Here is a 20,036-nt window from a genome sequence, read left to right as displayed (position 1 = left end):
AGTCCACTCTGTATACCCTTATGTGTGTCGATTTTAAAAATGTACAGGCTGGCGAGGTTTTCCTAGGTACCAGCTGAATTAGGGTCCAAAATGTAGAGTTACTCACATCAGAAAAAGAGGGTCAGTTGTTTGTGAAAAAATATTATGAGTCCATGTTGCATTTTGAGCCGGTTCCTGCCATGGGCACTAGGCCTATCCGCACAACTGAGGTACCATTTTTATTGGGTGACTTGTGGAAGCATAGAATACTGGAACATTTGTTGTTACCAATTGGAATTAGCTGCATTTGTGCCTTTCAAATGTAGGCCATTGTATACGAAAGATAACATTATGAAAAATACCCTCCAAATCATATGCTATTGCTGGTACCCACAAATTCAGAGATGTAGAAATAATGGCTGCTGAACTCCATATCTTGTGCCCATTACAGAAATATATTAGTTTTCATGATAACCAATTTTCACTCTGCCTCTTTTGCTATAAGAATTGGGCTATACTCTGTACTCAATTAAAAATCTTTGTACAGTGCAGCTCAGGTGTTGCCTCTGGGTACCATGGGTTTTTGGAGAACATACAAACCCTATAACCCTGCAACTAGAAGGCTCTAGCAGAAGTAATGGTATATTGCGCATTAGTATCTGAATCGGTGGCGGCGCGAATCGCGGGAAGGCGAGAGGGAGCCCCGGGGACGCGGCAGACAAGGTACGTGTTTTTAAAAGCTTACTATCCTTTTATATAAGTATTTAGGGAGGGCGGGAGGGAGGCGGGCGGCGCGTAGTGGGGCTACGCGGAGTGCGCGGGTGGGCGTAGTTCTGTGCCCACTTCGCGTAGCTCCGCGGAGCCCCACTCCGCACACTACGCCCAGGGTTACGACATATCACCACGTGATGAATTAGTCTACTTAGCGCGAACTTGCGTTTACATGAGGGCACATTCATTTAGTTTGAAATATTGTGCTTATCTCGATCACCCATGGGTTTCCTACTGGTTTCTCACCACAAACTGGAAGTAGGTTGAAAGCACAAAAAATAGGGGGAATTGGCTACCTCTTAGAAAGATGCCAAAACTGATGCCAAAATTAGGTTTTATGATTCAGCTCTGCATGTTCCTGAAAGCTGGGAAGATGATGACTTTAGTACAGTAAACTGTTTGTGGATGCCATTCTTAATTTAAAAAAAACAGACACTTTTATCTGGAGGATTTTTCCCCCTTTTTTCAACACAACTCAAAATGTTGCTATATTTTGCTTACTCACTTGGTCTCCTTCAAAGGGAATCCACACACCCTGGATACCTTAAAAATACCCATGATGTTGGGTAAACAAATATGCAAATTTGGTGTTGCTACCTTATTAGAAAACAGTTATGGAGGCCTAAGCGCGAACTACCCCATGTAGCCAAAAATGGGCTCAGCACTGGGTGGGGGGGGGGGCACAGTAGTTAAGGGTCAAACACATTTGTATATCTGGACGGTTGGGTCTGCAAGAGGCAGGAGAGACTTTGCAGGAGTGCCAGTTCAAAAATATAGCGTTCTGATTGGCCCAGGACGCCTGATTTCCCTTGGGCCGATTCCCACTGATGGGATTGTGCTTACTTTCAGGCCTCTGATGTCGTACTAGTTTCTATACTAGTTTACAAAGTAATGTGCACATAAGAAGTTTGGACGATGTAATCATGATGTAATCAGTTATTTCATCAATGATGTCATTTGAAATAACAACAACATAAAATATAAACTGAAACATACTGTCTCTGGTGTCATATTCGTATGGCAGACCAAAAAAGCATCAGTCTTGTGCTGCAAATTACTGGTCTTAACAATACATCCTCTAAAAAACTGCAACCCTGCTGCCAATAATTTTTAATTTCTGTACACTCTGCAAAAATATGCAAGTCATCTGCAGCTCGAAGCTTACATCTTGGACAGTGATAAGATTCTCCTGAGATTTTTGTCAATTTTGAAGGAGTCCAGTAGACCCTATACACTGTGTAGAGATGGTTCCTTCTAAGATTGGCAGGCTTTATTGTCTTTTGGGATATTATAAATGAGTCTGCCCAAACCTCTAACCTCCTTACCGGACTATCTGCCAAAAGGTCGCCCCAAAGTTTAGAAATGTCTTCCTCCTGATGATCTTTTGCCCCAATTAGTAAAGTATACCAGGAAGAAACCTCCCCCTTCCAACCTTCCTGTCTGCTGGCTAATTCCAAAAACGCCATTCCCTCTTCTTCCAGCTCCCAATGTTGGCTTCCCCACCAAGATGATAGTTGATAAAAATTTGAACCTTGTAAGGGACCCTCCAGTTATATTGGATAAGGATGTCCAATCAAGGAGCCCTAGATTGTTATTCAGGTCTCCTCATCTTATAAAGCCTGCATCCCTCAAAGGGGATGATAAACAATCTAATAGGCATTCCGGTGTTCCTGGGGAATTCCAGATTGGGGCTAGGGGGTTGTAATAAGATATTATCCATATTTTACAGACTGCTTGCCACAACTTAAGTGCTGTAAGTAGAATTTTTAAGCGAACTTTCTTGTAGAATTTCTGGGCACCAAATTTAAACAAAAAAAATTCAAGGCCCTGGGGTAGGTCGGATAACATCGCCTGGAACAGACAACCGTGCAAGGATGAGTCCAACCTATTGGCCAGGAGTCTAAAGTTCTTTAACTGAAACCCATAACAGTATAAAAGTAAATCCGGGAGGGCTAGGCCACCTATTTTTAAGCCCCTTCTCAACTTCCTCCAAGCAATTCTTGGTAACTTAGTATCCCAGATAAAGGAACCTATCTTGTCCTGGAGGCTGGAGATATCTTTATTGTAGAAAGTCAATGGGATACTATTAAATAAAAAAGTTACTTTAGGCAGTACTACCATTTTTATTAAATTGACTCTGCCATATATACTAAGAGGTAAACCAGCCCATCTAAGTAAAAGTTTACTTATCTCCTTAACCACTATTTGCCAGCTTATTCTGGGGATATCAATTAACTTTTGCGTTAGATAGATACCCAGGTATCTAATTTTACTTTTGGCCTCAGGTATAGCGACAGGACTGTTCCAACTCATTATGTCTGTTTTACTTTTGTTAATGCTATATCCTGAGACTGCACCATATTCTTCCGCTAATTGAAATAACTTTGGGATGGCTTCTAGTGAATTAATGGTATAGAGCAATAAGTCATCCGCATATAATGCGGTCTTAAGCTCCAGACCTCCCAGTTTAAAGGGGATGATTGTTGGATCCGATCTCAGCAAGGAGGGAGGTGTGTAGAGAATGGAAATCCTCGATCCCCCCAAGGTTTGTTGATTGTTTAAGAAACATCATGGCTGTAAGTAAATCAGATCTGCTGTATGGTGGAGAGGGTGAAGGTATGGGCCCCGCTGGTAAAATGGTCGGAAAGATAAACGATGAGAAGTCCAATGATTATGCCAGGGGTTTGTGGTCTGGTCCTCCCTTGGGGCCGGTATCGAGAATGGGAGTTGGACTAGTAGACAGCCTACCTCTGGGTGATCTTTAACCGCCATGCATAAAATCTTGGGGCGGTTAGTAACGACTTGTCCTGGTGGCTTGAGAGATCCCATCTAGAGTTATAACATCTGGTGGCATATAGGAGGACATAAAAGAAAAAAAAATGATGTCATTTGAGATGTCATCAATGATGTCTTAGAACATCATGAATAATGTAATATGTGAGGTCATAAGCATGGTATAGTGGCAAGTTAATTGGTGAATGTCTGTGTTTAATTTGTTCAAAATATTAATATTATCACTGACACATTCATTTAACTATAATGTAACTTTAATCTTTGGATTTTTCAGTGATTTTCTAAGGTTTTTTTTTTTTAAACAAAACCAGATCTTTTTATCACACCTATCTATAATGTTACATTAACCTTTGGATTTTTCAGTGACTATAAATATTGTCAAGATACTCCATATTCTTGATATGGTCATTTTGTACAACAATTATTAAAGCTTGGAACTTTAGTAGCAGACTCCCAGTGACACCAACAATAGAACTAATGTGTAATGAACTTTATACACTCATTAAGGCATTCAATGATCAATCGGACAAAAATGAACTGAAAGTCAGCATGTTGTAATTATTGGCCTCATAGGTGCTATCACATGAAGCAAAAGTTGCTAAATCACTGAGTCTCGATGAGCAAGGTGAGTCAAGGTAAATCAAAGATGGACAATGCTGTGCATGAATCCTGATATTGGATGAAGAGGTCTCTGTCGTAATAATCTTTGACTGAAAAATGGGCTTAGAAGAAAGATGGAAATGTTCATGCACAAAAAAAAAATACCACTTGTTAACATTTCCAATCCCCAGAAACCACAGATAAAAAGAATAATGAAAAAGCAGGAACGTTCAGGCAGATAAGGCTGCATTCACCTGTAAAACAAAAAACCAAAACAAATTGCTGAGCGGTAGATTTAGGCTAATTTGAGTCCATAAGAGGATATATTACATCCGATAACAAGAACAGAACCTACATTTTCTATATGCACACACTCTAGCCATTGTGAGATGTACACAATTTAAGAAACTGTGGGGCATATTCTCAAGAATGTGTGAAAACTATCGCAAAATTAGCTTATCGCAACTTTCAACATCGCAGTCCATCATGGGAAAATTACACTGTGTTAACTAAATATTCACAACCCGGCGGTACCAAGCAATAGTAACACGCTGACGAGTCAAATGACCGCGTTAAATTTAACATGGCGCCCCAAAAATGCGAAACACGAACGCACAAAAAGCTGCAATGAGGCCGAACGCAGCGAAAACTAGCAACAGACCTGCAAATTCCACCATCAGGTGGAAAAATGCACCATAAAAGCAGAGTAAAAAAACTGTGAGATGACAACGTACGAGCACAACCCCACAACTGTGAGGTAGGATAAATGACCATTGTCCCACATCAGATATGCATTTCAGATAGGCATTTCCACACAAACAGCCACAATGTAAATTGACATGCATTCAGTGTGTAACCTGCGCCAATGCGGAAACATACATGAAACACACTGTGAAACCACATCTCCTATTCACATTGCAGAGGAACAATCAACACCCCCTGCACACCAACGTGCCATGTCCATGATTAAGCCTTGGCAAAGCACTAAGCTACACTTGTGTAGTTTTTGAAGTTTGCGCTACTTTGCACTACCCGAATTACCATTTTTTGCTTGCTCGCGGTCCTCAACGTCAAGTTGGCGACCGCAAACAAGGAAAATGACATCCCGGCGAGTCTTTTTCCTTGTTCGTGATCAGCAACATCAAGTTGCCGATCGCGAGCATGGAAAATAAACCTCCCGGTGTGATTCCTAATGCGGGGAGGTCAGGATTCTCATTGCTTGCGACCGCTCACCATGAGAAACTACCAGTCTGCGTTGAGAAAGCTGCTACTCGAGTAGAAATCTACTCGAGCGGCAAAAAACGACCGCTTGCACTGGGCAAGATGCAGTATGTACTGATTGCACAGTGTGGACAAGCATCCGGCACTGTGCAATCAGTGCAAACAGCATTTTGCACAGTGCACTACGCAGTTCGCGTAGCTCGCGTAGTGCATATCGCTACTTCGCGAACTACGCCCAGGGTTATCCATGATCAAATAAGAATGAAAGCATGGACTAATGTAGGGGCAGTGACTCTCCCTTATGTAACACATGTCGCCCATGTCATGGGACTTGAGTCACAGAGTGCATCCCTGCATCATAGCGGCAAATATCAGAGCCCAAAAGAAGCCCTGTTGTCACCTGTCGGCCACAAATGAAAGCCACAATGGTATGAATTGGGACACATGTGAAACGCCGAATAGTGGGATACCAAAACAACTGTGACACACAGAACTGGCAGTTAGAATATGTGACACCATCAACAGCCTCACGGCACACCCACCAGTGAAGTGCCTGTACAGATGAGTGACATGCACGCAGGGATTGTTTTTTGGAATGCATTTATTTGCACATGCTGTGCCTGTGGTCAGTCATCGCACTGTCCAATTATTGCTAAGGACTGTCACAATGTGACATCAATCAGAGAAGAATTTTTCAATGATGTAGTCCCTACGGGTTATTCCTGCTGCGGTTGCAGTGGGGTGTGGTCCACCGGCCTCATCTTCATCATCATCATCCGGTGCATCTGGCACTTGTATCCATGGGGCTTTGCTGCGTACACATATGTTGTGCAACATACAACATGCAACGATCATCTTGCACACGATGTCTGGGCTGTACAGGAGCTTTCTACCTGTATGACATGAACTGTTTGTTGCAAATGAGCGGCATCAATGCGTCTTAAGTAGCCTCACTTGATGCACCTCCCTACCCCCCAAGTATAGTCACTAGTGTGAGCAGCTCAGTTGTATCACTTGTACCCCTACGGCACACCATTGTCATGCCTGTCTGCGCATGTCCACAAGCCTGACTACGACATAGTGATGATGTGCGCAGAAGGTGGCCAGCCACTTGTGTGTAGGCCCATTGTAAATACAGGGTTGAAACAGATGTAGAGCACCTGCCTGGCTGATCTCGACATGCAGTTGAGGGTAGCTCTTTAGCTCATGTTGCGCTAATAGCAACAAACAGTTGACAAGTGTGATTCCTGACCCCGAGCAGGCATGCCCTCCCTCATGTACCCCTTTGGCCGAGCACGCACACCGGGGTTATGCCACATAGCAACATTGTTGAATTGAGTGACGGGTGGCGCAGACACTACAACAGAGACACATGCATCAGCCACATTGTTGGCAAGGCCAACACCTTACTACACCCAGATCCACGTGTAGAGGAGCCACACCCCTACGCTGTACTGTCGTACACTGGTCCACCCCGCTTACACTCACAGGGAGGTATGACACGGTTACATGTCCCAGCTCTACACCACTGCCTGCGGTGACATGGTTACGCCCGCTGTACATAGCACAATGTAATGTGGAAGGGCCCTGGTCTGTCATGCATACATAATGACCACACGGACACACTGAGTGAGTTTGTGGAACTGGCTAAGGGCACGTGCAACCGGCCCCTTTTATTGCCAGGGTAACATGTCCAGTGACGCTTGTGCAAGATGGGTGTTGGGTAGTGTAAGCCACCCCTAAGGGGTTGGTTGGTGCTGGCAACAACCCCAACAGTGATCAGACAATCAGCAGTACAAGGTACAAACAGCAAGGGTCCCTGACTTGTGCAGCACAGAGTTAGTGGCCCCGGATGCACTGAGGCCGGAACGGGCACACCGCCACAGGACGGTCACTTGCGGTGCACTGAGGTAAGGCCACGCGAGCTGAGCACGTCCTCGTCGATGTCCAAGGAGAATGTTGTGGAGGGTTGAGAGGGATAGTGGAAGGGGTCCTTTCAGGGCATGATGCGGAGGGCAGAAGCAAACAGAAAAAGGCACTTGGCGGAGTTGAATGCTACAGACTCCTCTTTTCCACCATGTCAGTATCAGCTACATGATGATGAAGACAACCCCCAGCCCATAGACTCAGACGCCATCAAAGTTCAACCAGAGAGTGCACATTGATTTAGGGGCTTAGTGGCACCATAGGTGAAAGGGGATGCAGTCTGCGATGGGGCCTGTACAATGACATGAACTCTGCCATGAGAAGAGCAAGACCCAGTTCAAATTGTGTGACCTACTCCACGGCAGTGTGTGCTCGGGGCAGCGGTCAGCAGTGGCCCACAGCCACGTGTGGTAGGCATAAACTGCACAGAGTCAGTGGCACCAGTGCAGTAGCTGGTAGTGTCCCATCACCTACGTAAATGTGAGCCTTTTCTTGTGCCGACTGAAGCGTGTCTTCCTCTTACTCCTCTCCTTGCGTACTTTGACATGAACACTGCTATGAAGAAATTAAGGCTCAGTTCCAAAAGTGTGATCTAGTTGGCCGCTGTGTCGGCCAGAGGCAGCGGTCAGCGCAGGTTAACCACTGTCCAGCCATCTCCTCCTGGATGTCTAACACACAACATTGGAATGGCATGTGGATTAGATTTGTGGCTGGAGGAGGTAGTGGCACCAGAGCTGAGCGGGTGTGCAGCCTGCGACAATGCTGTGTACTGTCTGATAAGGACTGCATGTAATTGGTGTGAGACCTGCAGGACCACTGTATAGGCTGAAGGCCGCAGTCAGCAAGGGTCCACACACATGTTTGGTTAAAGTCCTATGCACACACTTGGTGGCACCACATCAAAGGGAGTATAGTGACATAAATATTGTTCTCGGCCATGGTGTAATCAAGACTCAGTTCCAAATGTGTGACCTACTTGTTCACTGTGTATGCCGGTGGAGTACGTCAACGAGAAAGGGGTACTGCGGTCCTGTGTCGCAGAGGCCGTGATGGTCGTTGCAGGTTGCCAGGGTCATGGACCTCAGGCTTGGAGCTTGCAGTGGCACTTGGTGGGCCCTCTTTGACACACGCCGGTGTCGGCAGGTGAGCAGTGATACTTGAATATGCAGGGGCGGGCAAGACGGCATTGGGGACCAGCAGCCTGGGTTACAGCAGGCGCACAGGATCGCAGGCACCACCGCTCACGGCGTCCGCCTCATGGGGGTGAGAGGCACTGCCCTGGCAGGGACGTTGGCCATTTCAGAAGAGAACCATGCCAAGGGCTATGTGCTTTTTATTCACACCCCTACGCTAGCCTGGCATACGCCGGGCCAGCCCACTCATCACAAGCTTACAGGGTGACATAGCATTTCCGTGATCTCCCCCACTGGCTGGGATGTCATGGTTGCGTCCATTGTCCACAACACTACCACCACCAGCAGTGTATGTCAACATGCATATGTCTGTGGTCTGCATATTGCAGTCTGTCCAGCACATCCACGCCACACTTGGCATTGTGTGCAGTATCATTCATCGATCCAATCGCCACCTTCGCTCATGCCTGGTTCCCTCCTCTCCCCACATTCTGCTAATGTGTAGCTGAGGTGCCATGCCATTGATGGTTCAAGTACATGGCTAGCCCAGGTTCCCACAGTGAGTTGTGCTGCCGTGTCTGGTGGTTGGGTATGTTGTTTGGCATGTTGTATGTGACTTTGTGACGTGTGCATTCCCAGAGTGATGAATTGCATGATTGTGGATTTGAGGTTTTTGGTATGTTCATTTGGCACTCACTAACAAGCAGTTCATTTCGTAGATGCCATCCTGGAAGCACTGGTTGATGATGGACTGCCGGAAGATGTATGAATCATGTACACTCCCTGTGTAGTTGGCGACGACATTGGTAAAGAGTCCCCGGTAGTCCACTATTGCCTCCACATTGATGGAATGCGTGTGCTTTCTGTTGGGGCAATTGTGTGCAATGTCGGCAGGGGGCACAAGTAGAACATGTGTGCAGTCAATTGCCCCCAACACGTGCAGGAAGCCAGCTATGGCGTAGAAACTTTGCTTGGTCTCCAGCTGTTCCTGCACACTGTTGCCGTTCAGGTGTGGCTCTGGGCTGGTCTCCCTTGTCTGGTGTAGGCTGTCATCCGACTTTACACAGGGTCAGGGCAGGTGTTAATTTCCTCCTGCTAACTCACCTTATCGCCTGTTTTGGGTTCTTATCACTGATCTGGCTGTTTGTTGAGAATGTTGCGGAGTGGTGTTGTCATGGCTTTTTGCACGGTAACGCCTACTATGCATCTCATTAGCGATAGTGGCGGGGTTATCTGTGGCGATGTTTTTTGCGGCTGCTATCACAGATAAACGGGTGATATGGGCTGTTAGCCCCAGCTTGTGAATGGGGCAATAAATTTATCGCGACCTTGGCTGCAATAAAGTGCTGTTAACTCGGCGATAGCTCCCTAAGAATATGCCCCTATGTTAATTGGAAATGTTGTTATTCTAGCCTCCCAACGGGCCACAGATTCTTTCACAAAAGATGCTGCAAAAAATGGAAATGGTTATCCTGATGTAGCGAGGGACAGTATGCTGGTGAGCCAGACATGACTGTTTCTGTCTACTAGCAAGGGGTTACAATTGGCAAGCTTGGTCCGTCTAGTGCCCATTTATAAAAATATGAATGTCATAACCTGTAAAAATCTCGAATAACAAGGCTAAACTGTTCCAAACCTTTAGTAGAAATCCTAGAAACAAAAACACAATATGTGGCAAAATAATATGCGATATCAAGCTTGTTGAAGGTACAAATGTTAACAACATTGACTTATCACGAATAATTTGGTTTTATATAGCCTCAGAGGTTCACAAATTAGTGGCTGCAGGGACACTTGTTAATTAGATTCTAGGTTCATTAGTTGAACCAATGGAGGCGGGGATAACGAGCATTGACAATTCCAATATGTCTTAGCCATGAACCCTATTGCCTTGGCCAGTCCGTGATTGCTCTCAGCGCCGAGCCACTGGGATAAAATAAGCACGTGCATTTACATCACAGTCTTAGCCTAGACAGAGCAGAGCTCAGGGACTTGCCCCTAAGAGCAAAAGAACATTTCCAAAGCAAGAAGGTTCGGCAATTCTTCTTTATTTTTTGTAAGTAAGATGTAATACATGACATTCACCTACATGACAGGTATTAGGAACTACTGGAGTTCTGCTTAGGCATACACCCCAACAGGTGCATTTTAAAGGTATGCCAATTTGTATACATTTGTTGATATCTAGCCTTATGACCTGTTACACGTAAAAAAATCTTGTGAGATTCCAGCCACCGACTAATTTGGCCTGAAAATGTCTCCTGGTGCGATATTTTATACATAAATTAGCCTTTTGCAGGCATGAAATTAAGATAAATTGTGTGTAGTGAAATATCGAGAAACATGAATTTCACGTAACGCAAACTCTGTAAATAACACGATTTTCACCTGCATATTTACATTTTCTCCCTGCTCTGTAGTATTTGCACAGTGCCCCTCGATAGTTAATTAAGTCTTTCGCGCATTTGCAAATAACTGATATTTATAGCTTTCGAACTAAACGCTACTCATTTAATCATCTTTCAAAAGATGAAAGGCTGAATGCCCTTGCAATATTTATATTTCTGACCCTGGGGTGAAACACAGATTCCTGCAGTGAATGTATTAATCCACTGAGACCGCAAACCTCTCATTACTCTGCCTATTGTACTGAGCTCTTTAGTTAGAATTTCAGATTCAAAATGGTACAGCTTGCACACATCTCGTTTTAAACGATCATCCTAACCCATTCCCTCAAATAATAAATATATGTCACATATATATGCGTATAAGTTGTCAGTTTAGTTTACACCATTTTCAAAATTGACACATATGACGAAAAGCCATGTGCTTGGCTTCACTTACCAACCGGGCAATTGCAGTCATAGAATCACTGGTGATCGTTGCATCCTCCTGCATGTCTACATGGATGGGAAAAACACACATCGATTTCAGTCTCGCATCGTTCCCCTGTGTAAATAAAGGTTACACTACTGAAACCAATGTTAATTCATTGAAACCTATTATCAAATTTAAAGCGATCACTCACTAGAGACTTTTGACCTGTGAGTTTAAATTATGATTTAAAGATAGAAATATAGGAGCATATTAGCAGGAACCACGTGAAAATCATTGCCATTTTACCGGCAGGAAACTGCCGCTAAAATGGCGATAATGGGCTTGCTAATATGCGTTAAAGAATTCCAATAGAAGCCCAGGTTAGATGTGCAGGACATCTAACCTGGGCTTCTATTGGAATTCTATAACGCATATTAGTAAGCCCATTATCGCCGTTTTAGCTAAAATGGCGATGATTTTAACGTGGCTCTTGCTAATATGCCCCATATTTCTCTAATCGTGCTATTGCTTGCAAGAGATAGATGTGTTATTACAGGGCATATTATCAACAACTAGCGATATTTATCGCTAACTGAGCTTAGCGACATTTTTTCTATCGCCGCGCATCGCCGTTAGCAACGTTTATCTCCAAAGCGATAAAAAATCCGGCGATAGCGGCGAAATGCCCTTGTGAATTCCCATAGAAGCCCAGGTTCTAGTGCTTCTATGGGAATTCACAAGGACATATTATGAAGCCCATTATTGCCTCTTTATCGGCATTTCCCTGCCACTAAGGAGGCGATAATTTTAACGCCGTTCTTGATAATATGGCCCCAAATGTTTTTACTTGTTGCTTCTTTTGTATTTCTCTGTTAAGGACAGATACTTAGAATGTTAAGTAACATAAGAATACTGTTAAGATGTAAAGTGTTTTTGTTACCTAGCTCAATTTTAAGTTCAAGTGGTCCTTTTACAAGAGACTCGTTTATTGCAGGATGGAATAAGTAAATTACAAAAAGCTGTTGGGTTGGAGAATTAGTTTGTTCACGTGAGGCCAGAAGGTGGTTTATTAGTAGATTCAGATAGGTACCTGCAGCTAGTTATAACACCACAATAAAAAATAAGGTCCAGTCAATTCTCAATAAATTAATCCTTGCTCGACCCTTGATAGATCTACACACAAGCAGTCCGACTTAATTTAGGAGACAGGTATTTAAAACACCAATTCAGTGAATAATTAGTAAGATACAACACACAGTAAAAATCCAACACCAAATTATATAAATCGGAAATATTCTTATGTTTAAAATGACACCAAAATTACAAAAATCCAATGTTAGGAAACAAAGATATGATTCTTTAAAGATCAAAAGTAAAACTAGTTCTAAGAAGAAATATCTCTCAAAGGGTTAAAAAGGTCATGCTGGACGGGGACAAAGTCAAGAGTTCAGGCTGCCCACAAACACTTTTACGCTTACTTCCAGAAGTATTTCTTGATGCAGGCAAGTGGTCCACATCACCAGTCAAGGGTTTAGATGCTCTTGTTTATCAATTGGGTCTGGGATTGCAAATCTCATCGTGATGCACCTATTCAATTCAAGTAAAATTCAGGTGAAGCTTATTAGCTGGAGTTGTCCTTATTGTTGATGTTGCAGGTAGCCCTTGCAATACTTTTCTACCTGTTGCTAATCAGGCTATCCACTCCTTATCCTTTAAGACAGGCAAAGTACTTTTGTTGTGAAGACATGTATGTGCAGCAGGTGCAGTCCTCTCGTGTGTTATCCACGGGTTCATTAGAGCAGTCCTACATCTCCAGATGGTTCTAGTGGGTCTTTGAGAATCCACAACACCAGGCCAAGGGTCCAGAAGCTCTGATTTGGCTCTTGGAGGCCTCTTGGAATTCCCACAATGCACCGGATCAAATCCTTTAACGCTTGGGTGAAGCTGGTCAGCTGGGCATGTCTTGGTAGAGTTGATGCATGTGACTTCTTGCTTTCAGGGACTCCACTCCCTAATATTTTGAAGCAAGGCAAAGTCCTCTTTTGTGAAGCCCAGAGTGTGCAGCAAGTGCAGTCCATGTGAGTGCGTCCCTCCTAATTCAATTACAGGGTCTTCTATCTGGCTTGAGGTGCAGGAAGTAGAGGTGGCCCTGGCTCCTTTCCTCGCTGTATTTTTCCCTTTGAAAACCAGTTTCGGTACTCAGACCCCGTTCTGTCCTGGCATCTGCAGGTAGCAGATCGCCTCCCACCAGATGTCTTCTTTGTCTCAGCCCAGACCACTTCACAACTCATTAAGGAAGCCTGGCTCAGCCTGGCAAAGGCTGGCCAATCAGAAGAGGATGCTACAGGGCTGATTTGATGTAACTTTTGGAAAGCAGCATCAAAGCAACTTTCCTGTAATAGTTATAATAAATCCAACCTTGGCAAGTTGCTGGATATATTATGACTAATATTTCCATACTTTAAATGAAATATTTTAACTTTCTCCTGTCAAAAAGTAGGCTTTATTAAAGTTCATTGAAGCATTTCCATGTTAGCCTATGGATCTAAGATATTACAATGGAGAAAAACGACATTGGCAGTTTTTCCCTCACCACGACACACAAAGCATATATTAAAATGTTCCTGCATATTACTACAATGCACCCTACCTAGGGTAGACCTTAGTGGTGACATATATGTAAACATTAGGTAGTTTACGATATTTTAAAAGCAGTCAGCAAAGCAGGGCTGGCTTTCAAATGACAGCAGGCATCACCGGAGTGCACATTTAAGTGCATTTAAACAACTAGGTCTCTAAACCTAAATGCCGTACCATATACTAGGGACTTACAGGTAGGTTGTCGGTACAAATTGTATTTACACCTTTTTACCATATATCTTTTAAACATAGCACTGGTCCTGATTAGCAGAGGCCAGGGCACAATCTGAGTCAGAAAACCAGCATCTATTAGTCCAAATGAGAGCAAAAAGTGACGGGAACACTGCAAAAAAGCTGTCAAAACTTGGGATAAATAATAAAAATGGTGTTGCTATATTGTTTCATAAGGGTTTGCATATAGATACTATATCCCAGGAAATTGACACAGAGGGCATTTAGGTTACTGTGGAACTTAAAACTAATAATTTGTCCTTTTTCATTGTAAATATGTATGGTCCTAATTGTCTATGTGAAGCCTTTTTGAAATATGTGCTTTTTTTAGTTAATGCATTTCCGAATGATTATAATGAGTGGAGACTAAACAAATATGGTTTACTCATTTGCGGATGGGAACTCCAATGAATATAGTTTTCCCAATCCCACACCAAGAAGTGTCTGAACAAAGAGCATTATCGGGTTAATAGAGATAGTTAAATCAAGATTTCAGAGAATATACTTTTTACTCCCATTTACATAATGTGCAAACAAGTCTAGATTATATTTTTTTGTGCAAAAATGTGGTTGAATAGCTAGCCAATACTGAATTCAGTCTACCTTCTGCTCCCACTGCAGTCAATGTGGTCTTAGAGGTTTTAGCAACAAAACAGACATCTAGCAAATGGTGGTTTGACAATTCCTCCATTAGTATGGTATGAAACTCCTTTAAGACCGTTGCAAGGAGCTTTATTATTAATTACATTCCCAAGAAGAAAAAATAAAGTGGCGCGGCTGTGAAATATAATTTTTTTTAAAAACGCGAGTGGTGTGCACGTGCGTCACTGCAAGTGCTACCTTGCCGGCCACCAGCTTGCTATTACGTGCATGCGCGCATGCTTTTGTGTGCGTGATAGTAAGCTAGTCGCCGGGAAAGTAGCACTTTTCAAAGCAGATACTAAATGTCGCGGCCAGGCCAGCGCTTGTGCTGGATCAAGCCGAGACCTAAAAAGGAGGCCCAAAAGGCATCAACATTTTTTTACACAAATTATAAAGTTGAAATTAAATTACTGTACTTCTAAAAATAGTAACAATTATTTCCTAGATAAATGACTAAAAGCTAAATTTTTGTTCAAGAAGGGATCAACTGAATGTGCTCGGGGTGGTTTACTGATAATCCAAGCAAGATTCTTTGGGGATCAAAATAGACCTGCATATCTTTTAGTAAATTATCTGAACTCAAAAAAGGAAAACATCCTGGTTAAAAACATTATTAATGAGGATGGTATCAAACTGTTCAAAGCCAAAGAAATTGTGGACTACCTCTCGAGTAAATTGTACCTGGAAAGTAAGCATCTTTTACATTTAAATGCATCATCAAATCATCCTGTAATAGGGAGTCCCTTGGATGAATGGCGATCTCTACGTTGAATTGATAGGATGTCACAAAATGAATAAATTGCTTGAGGTTCATGAGTGTGTACTTCTTTTATTTATTCTTTTTGTTGAAATATCATGTTCAAACATTCTGAAGGATGTTTCTTGAATTTCTTGTTTGGGTAAAATATCATGAGCTTCTTGAGAGTTCCATGTCCCTTTTTGCACAACAGTGCACCTTTTTGACTATGTGTGGGCGGAACTTGCAAAGATTTACTCTGTGGAATCTCTCATAGTTACGTAAAACCTTTGTGAAATTCTGTGAGCAGGTGCAATTCAGCACATCATGCTGCTCATGCTCATTTTTAGTGCTGGGAACTTGTTCCCCAAAGTAAAATCAGCACAAACTGCACCATGCAGTGTGTCAGAGGGCACTGCTTCTTTCTGCCACTTGTGTGGATTTTCTACCCAAGCGGCAACTTTCTCATCGTGAAAGTTGCAACCTGCTGCAAGTGCCGGCATTGAGACATATCACATGGAGGCATTGTGGCACCCAGAAATCATGCTAGGGGATGCAGATTTTTTGTTTGTGCTTGGCAACTTAACATTGGCGAGCCATGCATGCAAAGAAAGTCAGCCAAGCCTTGGTTGGGGGAGTATTGCTGGAACTCTATATTCAAAGCAGAATGAGGAGTAGGCAAAAGTCCACAAACTCCACCGGCATTCATTTTAATAACTCTGTTGGTCTGGTGACAGAAGCAGGTTTGGTGGCTCGGGCAGGTCATCCAATGTCTCCCTCAACACAGCATGAGAGATTGCAAAGTGGGTTCAGTCCACAAGCATGTATGCACCCTAGTATGTGTTTCTTTTGGTGAGGCTCTGAGCCCCCTACTCACAACCAAATGCTGAGTTTCAAGATTGGTATTGTGAATGGTTTTGACCTTGATCCCAGCTAAGTGTCCCTGACTTGGCTCTTCCACCTATTGAAACTGGGGAGTACTCCACCCCAGAAAGCACCAACTGTCCCAGAGTTAAGTTGTTTGCCAAAATAAATCACTGGTACTTTAGCTGACTCAAGTATTTATGTCCCCCTGGCCCTAGCATATTTTGCAGGGAAAATTTAAGACATATCTCCAATCAGGATCTTTTGACCAGGAAGGATGATCAATATGAGGCAGTGGCATCCATAGAAGCAAGCCATAAGCCTTTGCAATCTTCACTAGTACTTCTTTACCATCCCTCTTGGATTGTGTCAAACCACAATACTCTAATAGTAGCACTCACTCCAGAGCTTCAACTTGGACTCAAATTGTCAAATGTCATTAAAAAATAGGTTGCGTAGTTACAGATTAAAACCTGAGAATTGTGTGTAACCCATTGGGTGGGTGGGGGAGGAGGGGACTTGACCTAAGATCTCTTGCAGGATGAAAAGGTATTAGAGACTCTCACTGAAGCTCCCACTTTAATCCCAGGTATTATGCATCCAAATTGTTCATTGGGTTTGGGTGTAAGCAGCATTATGTCACCTGGTATTTAAAGTACCATGCTATTAAATTATCTAAATTCCCCCTCTGCCCATACAACTCACACAATGACAGATACATCTGCTACCTCCACCGAACCCTCTACTCTCTCTTCTTCTCTTTACCATTCTACTCTTACTACCTTCACATCTGTTGCTACTTCTATTTTCTCACAACACAATAACCTCGCTTCTCACAATAGCTATGCAACTTCTTTAGAATCTGATATCATCTTATCCATGGGTTGGATCTACACTTGCTGAAAAATCCTAATTAGGCTAAGTCATTTCATATGCAACCCTACACTCAGCACTGTTAGTGGTATCAAAACCACATGAGAGATAAAGATTTCTTTAGTTCTACATTATTAAACAGGTAGTGTAGAAAAAACGAAAAGTACTGAGTGAGCAAAGCAGCATGAAAGTTCCTATCACTTTTCAAATGCAAAACAGGAATGTACATTCAAATAGATAAAATATGTTAGAGATGTGTGCGATTTCTGTAAATCCTAATGGTAGTATTTAACTTATGTTACAGCAATTCCCACCTCCTTTGCTTTTTACCCTTGGATGATGCACCGTTTTGCACTTCTAAAATGTTTTCATCTTAAAAGCTGTTAATTTTTAGTTTGTTCCTGAAATATTTCAAGTGCAGCAATTCCTATCTCTTTCTGAGTGTTGTTACATATCATATTCTTGCAGACCATTTGCATGAGTGTGGCTATGATATTTGTAGAATGAGCTAGTATTGATAACTGGCTTTAAGCATAATCCGTTTTTCGAGTTCAAGGAATGTCAGAATATTTTTTGTGAGGGGCCAGAGGCAATTTGCTCTTCTTGAAACAATATTGATTGCTATGAGAAGTTGCAATGTAAAAATTAGCATTAACCACATTTTTGTACCTTCCACTTTGCAATTCACTGTTTCTGAGTGCATTATAAGTACTTTTTTGGACTACATTTTTGCTTGCTTTAGGACTCTGTACACACAGGGTTAACTTAAGGCAGAAGTAAAGTATTGAGGGAGTATCAAAATACCAAGCAATAAAAATCCCAAACTGAATTAGAAAACTAGAGTAAAACTTAATAAACAAAATGACATCAAATGACACAAATCCAACAGGGAAAACATAGATATGTGTTTTCTAATGTTTTGAGTAGAAATAGTGCCCAAATATGCCAAGTACCAATGTTAGCCTATGGTTGTATTAGACCAGGACCTTGGCATGATTTTGGGCTGACCACGATGGAGCGCAGGTCAGAGAACCCAAGTAGGTTTGTCTAAGTCAAACATTTTGCCTTCTTACTTAGGTCCTGATTTAGGATGAAAGATGGGTTACTCTGTCAAAAACATGATGAATATCCCGTCTGCTGTATTACAAGTGCCATTGGATGTAATGCACTTGTAATACAGTAGATGGATTATCCACCACATTTGGGACAGAGTAACCCACCCCCCCCCCCCCAAAAGCTATATTTAAATCAGACCACTTGTCTTTTAAATCCCATCTTTTCAGGATTTCTGAAGCAGTTTCTCTTGGCCACATCTGAGCCTGGAAGGACCTCAGGGACAGCAACTCCAGCAGAAACCAACAGCAAGGTTAAGTCCAGAGCTAGGTGCTACTGGTTAGATGAGCACTCCAGGAAAATGCATCTTGCAGGTAGTTGTGTCCCTGTAGCCACACAGGAAGTCAGCAACTGACACTTGGAGAACAAGATGGAGCAAACCCAGTCCTTTAGGACTCCTCTCGGGTCGCAGACAACAAGTTTAGTCCACCTTTGTTCTACTGCAGGTCCAGAAATGTCCTGATGTGGGTGCCTCATGGTTTCCCATTTCTGTGTGGCACTAGTTAGTAGGTTGGGGTGACTCCTAGGCCCTCCATAACCAATAGGGTAAACTGTCCAAAGGGCAAGCCTTCTGACTTTTTCAGTAATTCATGTTTGTCTTATTGCCTTACATCAGGGCATTCACAAGATGGTGAACATCATCAATCTTATTCTGAGGGTTTTGATGGTATAGGGGAATGCACTTTGGTAATCATTAGTATCCTCCCAATTTTTAGAACTACAATCCTGATAGAATCAGGCCCTTGGATAAAAGTATGTTAGGACAGAAATTGAGTTCTTTCAGATCAGACAAAAATACACAAGACTTGTGCTTGCGTCGCAAGTACACCAAAGGGTTATGTGTGGCTCAACAGGCCTGACAGGCAAGATTTGACACAGTAGTGTCAAAAAAGCCCTCAGCCAGTTCTTTGAACCAAATGTGTTCTAATGATTTCAATAAAAACAAATAAATACACCAACAGCCTGGATTTGTTTGTTTTTCTAATGAAAGCCTACATAAGCCTAGATATGAAAACAATATGCATAATGACATTGATCCAAGGAACCACCAGACTACCCAACTATGCCCAGAACAGTGTTTTGTTTTTTGCATGTGAATACCAATTAGCACAAAAAAAATATTCAAGGATATCCAGCTTTTGTTGTGCCAACACTGGGTTTCATTCATTTGATAGATTATGAGTATCATAACAATTTAGTAGTACATTTAGCAGAATAATTTTGGAGGACATGTGCAGGCAGTGTGCTCTCTTTGGCCTTCATTTAAATTTCCTATAGATTTTTGGGTTGATGAGGCCTGGATATGCACCAATATGCTTTTAGTGGTACGGAAGGTAGTATACTGAAAGGTTGTTAGCACGAAACAGATGTCCAAGGATAACCAGAATTTGGAGGGCTAACACTGGGTGGAAAACATGCGATTGATTGTATAAACACTATTGAGGACAACATTTACAAGAGTGCTTTGTGAGGACGGCTGCAGTAAGGCAGTGTGTTCACCTCCATCTCTTTTTAAAGTTCACAAAGGATGATGTGCTAATGAAACCTGAAGATGAACATGTGTGCTTAAAGTGAAGAATCTGATATACGTCAAGCGACTCACCAAGCACCCCAAGCCAATTGATTGTCCTTCCTGATGAATGTCCAAGTGTCCAAGGATATCTATCACTTGGTGTACCAACACTGCGTGGCACTGT

Source organism: Lissotriton helveticus, chromosome 6, assembly GCF_964261635.1.
Source record: "Lissotriton helveticus chromosome 6, aLisHel1.1, whole genome shotgun sequence".
Lineage (NCBI taxonomy): Eukaryota > Metazoa > Chordata > Amphibia > Caudata > Salamandridae > Lissotriton > Lissotriton helveticus.
This window is presented reverse-complemented; position numbering follows the sequence as displayed.